This window comes from Mustela erminea, chromosome 5, assembly GCF_009829155.1.
Source record: "Mustela erminea isolate mMusErm1 chromosome 5, mMusErm1.Pri, whole genome shotgun sequence".
Taxonomy (NCBI): Eukaryota; Metazoa; Chordata; class Mammalia; order Carnivora; family Mustelidae; genus Mustela; species Mustela erminea.
Window position 1 is genome coordinate 79,480,443 of NC_045618.1, and position 9,906 is coordinate 79,490,348.

The following is a 9,906-nucleotide window of genomic DNA, read 5'->3' on the forward strand; positions in this document are numbered from 1 at the left end:
ATTGAATTTGAACTTGTTTAAGTCATTATGATGTTCTATGAAGCCTGAAGCCTGAGAGTAGGTAAAGTTCCATTGAATGCTTTGTTCAAGACCCAAAGCATTATGTATTTCACTGAGAAGTGAAATGAGTGTCTTGGTTATGATCAGTAATGTCTGAAACTCCAAAAAAGATAGAGTGCTTTTCCGAGAGCTTATATTAAGGCTTTAGTATGTGTAGATGCATGTGTGACCTTGATTTATGCTTGGAGTATCTGCAAGCCAAGAGATTCCCAGAATCTTTACCACAAAGGGGGATACCTTACACAGGGATTTGTTTTGCTGCATTTGGCTGGACCCACACCCAAACTATTTGCAAAGTGCCACATGCATAAAAATATGCATATACAGTCTATTACTGTCCAGGGCATTCAGTGCTAAGATGACTGCCTAAAATATGGTCATCTGTGCTGGTCTAGAGTCCAATCCTTTATCAGGGACATGCAAGGAATGAAAAGCAGCGCCTCTCTACTGAGTTCTATCTCACACAATGATGTTGCACCATCCATCAGTGCATGATCTCCCCTTGTTATTCATCTAATAAATTGCAACAAGTCATCTGGCAAGACAAGGAATCCTCCAGCACTAGAGCAATTGGCAAAAGACCTGGTACAGGGAAGCTCATCCCTTCCTGCAGGTAGGATATGGTAGAGGGCTCAGACTAGTCTCCCATCACATAGTGAGGGGGTCTTGGAGGCCATGCTGAGCTTATAGTGAGCTGCTTCCATGATCTAACATGTAATAGGAAGCTATATATGGACAGTCACAGGCTGAAGGTCTATGAAAGTTTCTATTTCCAGGAGAGTCCAGTATATGGACAATGATTGCCACTCTAATGGCATATAGCATGAGACAAAAGATGGACAGTTTCTTGCATCGGAAAACCATGGGCAAATTATGACCTCAATGGGAGATTACAGGAGGCATGAGAGGCTGTTGCTAAAGCCTCTAAAAGAAATGATTAGCTAGGACTCCTTCAAGCACTATCAGGAGTTGCCTGTTGTATTTCAATTTGGACAGATTCTAGAGCCTTTTGCTGGACAGTCCCTTTGAAAGGTAAGTTCATTTGTAAGGAACAGTACAGATGATTTAAGTAAAACACAATTGTGGGTATATGGCCTCCAGATCCCAAAAAGGCCTAAAAGATATTGTGGGTGTTGAGAGGGTTGACAGCTGTTTCTTTATGGTGTCAGAGATAAGAGGGCTTCAGTTTATCAAATAATTTTCAGGAACGTAACTAATATAACAGGGGCTTACACAATCTGTGAGTCAGTGGCTCATCTCCTTTTTTGTGATCTTTTTAGTATATGCATATTCTGAAGGAATGTGTGAAATGGAACTCCTCAGAAAAGGATCTTATCAAGATAATGTCTTACCTGTGCTTTTGGAGAAATTTGCACACATTTAACATCTCTCCTGCAAAGGTGTATTTATGTTCCTATGAAAGTTAAGGCATTTTGTAACAGATACTTCTGTTAAATCATCATGTTGTACACCTTGAACTTCATAACGTTGTATGTCAATTAAATCTCAGTAAAGCTGGGGGTAAAAAGAGGGCAAATTATAGTTGAAAGTTGTTGAAAAAGGCACTGAACAGAACATATTAGCCAAATCTATAATAGCAAGACATTTACCAATTTCTGATAATTGGCAAAACTGGATGGAATCAGTAATTTCAAGTTTCAAAAACACTGGGTAGCGGGACATAATACTGCCCACAGTATCAAGCTTGTGGTAATCTACTATGAAATGGTACTCTTTTTTCTTTCTTTTTTTCTTCCTTTGTTTCTGTAGGTTTAAAAACAGGCCAAATTCGACTATTGAATGGAGAAGCTGTGAGGATAATCATGCTTTCTCAAAGAGTTTACATTTGTCATATTAATTATTTTAACTAGGAGAGAGAGGATGGGGGAGGTCCCGTTTTGTCAAACCAATTTTCAAGCCACAAAGATTCTGAGTAATTTTATTACTTTTTGGGTCAGAGTGTCCATGTCTACTATAGGATACTATGACCATGGAAAATTTAGGCCAGGTAGTAGTTCTGATGGTTAATGTGAGGTACACATTTTTGTCCCCCATTGTCCATCCTGTAATTCCTCTAAAGGCATAGGGGTATACCCTATTGAAATTTAGTGAAACCCCTGGATATAATATAATGTGACCTCACTTTCAATTAAGGCCATGAGATTTTCCAGTTGGTGCATTTAGCAGGTGGTCATAATCCATGTTGTCATGCCATAAACTGCAAAAGCCATTCAGTATCCTATCTTTTTGCAATAAAAATTATTTTGGTAAATTTTGGATTTTGATTGGATCAAATTGTGGACTTCACTTTCAGTTGTTTGTTTCCTCCCCTAGTACCTAGGTTTATTTCTTTTTCCACCCCTCACATTTTTTGGTGGAAAAATCCATTTTGTAGTGGAGAAGGTCCGCTCTAGCCTATTGATAGGTTACTTCCAGAGGACTGCAAAATCAATATTGTCAGGGTTAGGAGAGTCCCCCATGTCGAGGGTTTCTTCATAGGGTTTAAAGACCTGGGGACAAAGTAAGGTTTGAATTAACTCCCTTTCTGTTACCACAGAGGTGTTATGCTTGTCTTTCCCCATAACCTTTGGGATTCAGATCTTTTGTGGAGATAGAGGATGGGCAGCAGCAGCAATAGCAAAGGCAATCTATAGGGTCCTAATAAGCCATCTACTTTTAGGATCATAGACCTCAACAATTCAAATCTTCGAACAGTAACCAATGTTCAAGTTGTGTCTGCTCTTCCTCCACATGAGTAATCACCCAATGTGTCTGTATGTAGCACAGGATGTAGTCTTTCTCATGAGTACTTTACAGCATGAGGCCAATACTTGGTTGAGACACTTAAGTAGTTGGTCACAGATTAGGTCTATCCCCTGATTCTAATGTCAGCCACAGCTTACAATGGAATAAAGACACATGATACGATCTTAAGACACACATCTAAGTAGAGGTTGAGGCACATAATACAGAGCTACTTTTATGTGTCCCAATCCTATACCTCTGTCCTTAAATGATGTCAACTAGTAATTGAACTGACTTAGTTTGGTTAAATCTGTAATACAGTGCCTGAGTCAGTTTGATCAGCTATAGAAGAATACTATAAACTGGGTAGCTTAAAAAGCAAACATTTCTTACAGTTTGGAACATTGAAGTCTGGGATCAGAATGCCAGCATCATTGAGCTTTGTGACACTTCTACCAGGTTATGTCTTCCATATCCTTCATTCATGCATGCCTGCATAACAAGATCTTCTGTCTCTTCCTCTTTTTAGAAGAGTATTAATTTCATCACAAAGGCCCCACCCTTGTGACCTAGTCCAATCCTGATTACCTCCCAAGACCATACCTCCCAATACAATCACACTGGAGATTAGAATTTCAACATGTGGACTTTGTGGGTCACAAACATGTAATTCATAACACAGAGCTATAACGGAACCCAGAAAATGTAGCACAGACCTGCATAGCTTGAAGAGCAAGCTGGCAGGCAGACAGTAGATCAAAAATGTATGCATACCACCAGGCATCAAAGCCAGTAAGCAAACCAAAGCAAAAGAACAAAGACCCCTGGTGGTGATAGACATCTTACTCATGGTGCCAATGCTTGTGTCTACCCATAAGGAGCCATACAGACCCCAACCCAAAGATAGGGTTCTAATGTCAAGACTGATGATATCATACCCACATGAAGAGTAGGTGAAAATGTTTATTACTTACCAAATGAAGCTTTCTGGGGACAGCAAGTCAGAGTTCTCAAGGAAATCTAAAAATGGCTTCAGAAGGTGAGGAAAGGGGACTTGTCTGGGGTTTTTACTGTGATTAGTTCTTGGGGCCCGGCTAAGGGTTCCTATACTTGGGCAGATGTTTCAAATATTTCAATTTTCATCTAGCACCAAAAGAAGGAAACTCAGACTTTCTTATTAGTCTGATCATTTGTGTGGCTGAGGGGAAGAGGAAAGGATGAAACTTAAAATCACTCAGAATCAAATAACAAAATATGGAATACTTTCTTGAGTAAGACAACTTCCCACTTACATAATTATAATACGCTTTCCTGGGATCTCTTTGTGTTCATCCTTCTTGGAGCTTGTTGGGTCTTTTAGATATATACATTCATGTCTTTTATCACATATGGAAAGTTTTTGACTATTATTTGCTCAAACGATTTTTCCCCTGTTCCCATTCTCCTCTCCTCTGGGACTCCATATACTCATATGTTGCTATACTTAATAGTATTCCATAGTCTCTTAGACTCTGTTCATTTTTCTTCATTCTCTTTTTTCTCTTCAGAGAAGATGATTTAAACAAACTTTCTTCTGCTTACTCAAATCTGCTATTTAAAAACCAGTCATGAATATCTCATTTCCATTATTGTACTTTTTAGCTCCAGAATTTCTGTTTGGTTCTTTTTTATAATTTCTATCTCTTGGATAATATTTTTTTTTGAGATGTCATTCTTCTGATTTCCTTTAGCTCTTTATCCATGATTTCCTTTAACTCTTAGAGCATACTTAAAATACTTGATGCAGTCTTTGTCTGGTAAACCCACTGTCTGTGCTTCCTCAACAACAGTTTTGTTAATCTCTCCTATAAATTGGCCATACTTTCTTATTAGAATATGCATACTTTATAATTTTTTGTTGAAAACAACGTTTTGAATATTATAATATTCTAACTCTGGAAATCAGGTTCTTCTTTCTCCTCGGTGTTCTTTTTTGTTGCTTGTTGTGATTGTAGTAGCTTGTTTAGTCAATTTTCTAAACTATTTTGTAGTCTGTATTCATTGTAATGTTTTGACATTCAACTTTCTGTGGTCAGCTCGTGTTTGGGAAAGAGATTCTCTTGAATGCTAGGAATCAAAATTTACTTTAAAAAAAAAAGGTTAAAAAAAATCTCTTCTAGGTTTTGCAGATTGGTTCTGTGTTGGAATATCTTTCACTACTTAGCCAGACCATTTACAAGTCAACCTTAGCCTTCACTTCCTGCCTGTACTGAACCAACAGATCTACCAAAAATAGAAGTCTTAAGGGTATAATTTTTGTATGTTTATTACTGCTTGATTTTCTTCCGTTTTTCTCATGTTTTTCGTCTCTTTGTCTAACTGGCCTGCTTTATATTTCAACTCTTTGTAAAAAAAAAAAAAAAAAGAAGAAGAAGAAGAAGTATCATATTTAAATTCACAAAAGATTTTTTTTTGTGCTATTCATTATTTTTTTTCCTTTCTCATAGCACCTTGATCTTCTTTATGATGATTTTATTTATTATTTCCTTAAGGTGTCATTCTACTGCTTATATTTTCTCTTTATTTTCTTTTTCCTGTTTTGTCGAAGATTATCGTTTTTCCTCTTTGATTGCTTGTTGGCCCTGAGGGTTATTTTATATTCATAAAAATCTACTAAGGACAAATATTTGATTTTTAAGAATTAATATTTAATTTTTTCATGTTATTATTTTAATTTATTTAAGTTTTAAATACATTTTATAAATCAATTATAAATTTAGAAGTCTTTGAACAACATATGTTCAATTTTAAAGGAAATTAATTGTAAACTTTAAATTGCATTTATACATGTCATATTTTTAATTTCCTTCTAAATACTTCAATTGCCTGATTAAAACAAAGCCTTCCTGTGTATTTAAATGATTTATAAATCTAATAAAGTAAACTTATGAATATGATTAATCCAAAGTTCTCTCAGAGTTTAACACTGAGTATATGTTTAATAAGATTACATCTCTAAATCAAACAACTAAATCAATTATTTAATAGTAATTAGAAGACTGTCACTCTAATAGGCCAAATACTCTTAAAGATTATAAGTGCATAAAATACCATAAATGTAGGTACAAATCCAAGTGGCCTAGGAAGCTCATTCCCTTTTTCCTTTACATACTTTGCTGAATATAAAGTTCAGCAGATTTTAAGTAGCACAGTAGAAAAACATATAGTTCTCCAGATGCACCACTTTTCCAACAAAGATATATCCTCCCTCAGGAAGCTCTTCTTGTTATACAGTCAAGGAGGTGATCCCTACCTTTTTCTAGCTCCCTCATGATTATGCACAGAAACATAGAAATGGACCCCCTCTATTGCCTCTCTTACATAGTGTCTTTCTCTGATGAACCTACACAAGCTTTTCTGTGGGATAATGAGAACTCAAAAATTATATGCACTGTATTACAGAGTTCTGTGCCTGACATATACTCCAATAAACCTTGTTGGCTTTAATAATAATGTCAATACAATTTCTCTACTAACAGACATATATATACTTACTGTGATTTTATATATGAGGAAGACAGTTCTCACTTCATTGAAATAATTTACTATTTTATAGCTGCTTTGTTTCAGACTTCAAAATTTTTCAGCACTTGGACTTGGATATTATAAAATCAGTGTCCCTGCATTTGTTAGGGAATTTCACATTCACAAACGCCAAATTCTTTGGTCAGTACCTATTAAACTTTTATAAGAATAATGAAAGAGTATTCTTGTCATAAGGAAAATTATGGTTAAGGTAGACTATCAACATTAAAGAGGTCAAAGTCTTCTAAGGAGGAGAATGTAGTTTGAGTTGTGGGAAAATTATCAGATCATTCTATATTTCTGGTAATCTTGAAAGAGAGGGAAGGTAGAGGATGCTCAAAATGGTGGAAATATCAGAAGAAAAAGATAATTTGGCAGTAACAGATTTATGAATGTTTTCAGAACTAACTCACTTAAAAACGCAACTATAGCAATGTGGAGAGGACTTGGTGAAATTTAAAATAATAAGTTTATTATATCAAGTCCTTCTGTATTATTAGTAATTAACCATCTGTAGCTTTCATATCACAAGCAGAAACTTATGATAATTCCCTGTTCACTAAGGCATGCAAAAGCTATTATTTACTCATTAGCACATTAGTTTAGTATTGTTCCTTTAATTACCAAATTTTGAGATATAAAGTAATACAAGTTTTCTTTCAGTTTAACTTAAAAATATAGAATATGTATTTGCTCTTATGTTGTCAATGAATATATATTCCCTGATTGATTATTTTTAAATTTTATGTCTAGAGAGAATTAAATGTTGACTACTCAAGTTTTCCTGCTAGGAGAAAATAGATTTCCCGTCAATGCTTGGGTGACATCACACACTCCAGAATACACAATAAAAATGCATTTATTTCATATCTGAGATGTCTGGCACAGATATTTCTGAAAGGCAGAAAGCATGTAAAATGTAAAAACGCCTAGAAAAGTGCTAAACACTGTAATCCAACCTGTCATAACTGTATTGCTGTTTAAAGATATTGCCTGAAAAGAACATTTAGAAAACTCTTGGGTTGCTAAATCAAAATACTTCACTTTTCTCAGTACCCAATCAAATCAGTATAATTTCAGTCCTAAATACAGTGCTGTATATATAGAAGAGAGGGTTGTGGGAGCTGATTTTTTTTCTGATTTTTATTTATTTGTACTTCTTTTAGAAAATTTACTTCTCTAGTAGATAAAAAGAATAGGGAAGACATGTTTAAGGATGTCACTCAGCTCAATTTTATAATTCATCCTATTTAAAAAAAAAAACTCACTGCACAATTTGTAGGGCCCAGTATAATATAAAAATGCAGTATTCCTTTTCAAAATGATTAACAATTTCAAGATGGTATCAATCCAGTCACAGGGCCTTCCTATGCTTGGAGACTGTTGTAAATGCACAAATCACATATCCTGCTTGTACATAAATAGAATCATATGGATTATGAAGTTTAATATTCTCAATTTACAAATGAGGAAGCATAAATCCAGAAATGGTAATGGCTGATGTATGATTACAGAAAATATGAAGATGTGAAATATCCTAGGTTCCAACATTCAGAATAAATCTTGTATTGCTTTTTCTTAAAATATATGTGAAAACATCTCCTATGTTAAATAAATTTTGTAAGTAGAGACAGAATAAGAAAAAAAAAACCAAAGGGTTTTCAAAGATTATTGATATCTAAAATATATAATAGCATTATTAACTATTCACCTATTGTATAGTGTGATAGTTGAACAACAACATGAATATACTTAATGCCAATGAAATGTAAACTCAAAAATGGTTAAAATGATAAATTTTACATTCTGTAAATTTTGCCATGATTAAGAAAAATAGTCTGTGTGACGGTTAAATTTGTGTCAACTTGAGTAGGCTCAGGAATGCCTGGATTAACTGGTAAAACACTTTTCTTGTTGTGTCTGTGGGGGTGTTTATGAAAGAGATTAGCATTTGAGTTTGTAGACTGAGTAAAGAAGACTGCCCTCACCAATGCAGGTGGGCATCAACCAATCTCTTGGTCTGAATAAAACAAAATCATGGAGGAAGGACAAATTTGCTCTCCTGAACTGGAACACTGATTTTCTCTTGCCCTTAGGCCTCCTACTGATTCTCAGGCCTTCCAACTCAAAGGATTTATACCACTGACTGCCCTGATTTTCAGACCTTAGAGCGTGTGCTAAAACTACACCACCAGTTTCCTGGGTCTCTGGATTGAGGATGGCAGATTGTGAAACCTCCATGATCATGTGAGCCAATCCCTCATAAAAACTCTTTTTCTGTATTTCTCTATACATCCCATTTGTTCTGGTTTGGTTTTTTATTTTGTTTTGTTTTGAGAATCTTCTGAGATCAATTTATAATAATGAAGATGATATCAATTTTTAAGACAATTTAAACCCCCATTTCAGTCTTAAAAAATTGTCTATCACTTCCTTGTATCTGTTGGGGGTCATAACAAGTAAAGCATACTTACCTAAATTATATGAACTTTCCCATCTCCATGTCTTTGCTTGATCTGTTTTTCAGACTGAAATACTCTTCTTTTCTGACATGTCCTCATTATCCCTGATTCAGGAAGCCAACTTTTTTCCCTCTTCACAAATACACATACTCTGTTATTTCAGCTTTTGAAATCCAGCTTATGCATCAAAAACCAAGTAAAAGGTAATTTCCAAGAAGTGTTCCTTATGTTCAACAATAAACAAATATTTCACTTCTGCAGCCATAATTTCATTGTTTTTCTCTTAGTCTGCAATGAATTATAATTAGTTATATACATATCTGTCTCATTACCTCAAATTGCCTTAAAATCAGAAAACTCAGCAAATATTTTATAATAATATTTGCCTTTGATTCCCCATAATAAATAACATTTTTTTAAAAAGCACTCTAACCTTGACTTACCTTCTAAAACTTAAATGATAAACTGTACCTCTCATGAATTTACAGGGCTATAACTCATATGAAACTACAAACCATCTGTTTATTTAATATTTCAAAACATTAAAATTTCATATTTGCTTATTAAAGTTATAGAAAAAAAGAAAACAAAGTATCAAGTCTTCTCTTATACCCATGAGGATGTACTACGAATACCATACTTTCTATGTGTGTTAGATTTCTATCAGAATATTTGTTGTTTAAGTACTAGAGAAAGATTTAAGTTTTCTTTAAGTTTTCTTTAATCAACTTCAACTTAGAATTAGTTTTAATACCTTTTCTACAAACTTGAGTGCAAAATTTAGAGAGGCATTGTTCCAATGCATCCTTATGCAAACCGATGTTACTTTATCCTTATAATCCGCTACACAAATGAGCATAGCATTATTATATCATGCCAGCCTGGTCTTTCCTTCTAATTCTTTTGGAAAATTGAGCCTGTTCTACTAAGTCTGAAGAAAAAACTGTATAACTCCCCCTGAACTAATTCCTTAATAATAAAATTCCCACTTGATTACATTCCAGTTGAGATCTATTTCACTAAGACTAAAAATATTAAGTCTAAAAGACCAAGTTAAAATAGTTACCTTGTTATA

The 9,906-nt window shown here is 34.5% G+C and overlaps 1 long non-coding RNA gene across 1 annotated transcript; it reads left to right on the forward strand.

Annotated features, from left to right (window-relative positions):
- The first annotated feature begins 3,287 nt into the window (after positions 1-3,287).
- Positions 3,288-9,089, forward strand: LOC116591228. Its single transcript, XR_004285887.1, has 3 exons — positions 3,288-3,844; positions 8,485-8,616; positions 8,897-9,089. It is a non-coding gene; the product is annotated as an uncharacterized LOC116591228 (long non-coding RNA).
- The last annotated feature ends 817 nt before the right edge of the window (positions 9,090-9,906 follow it).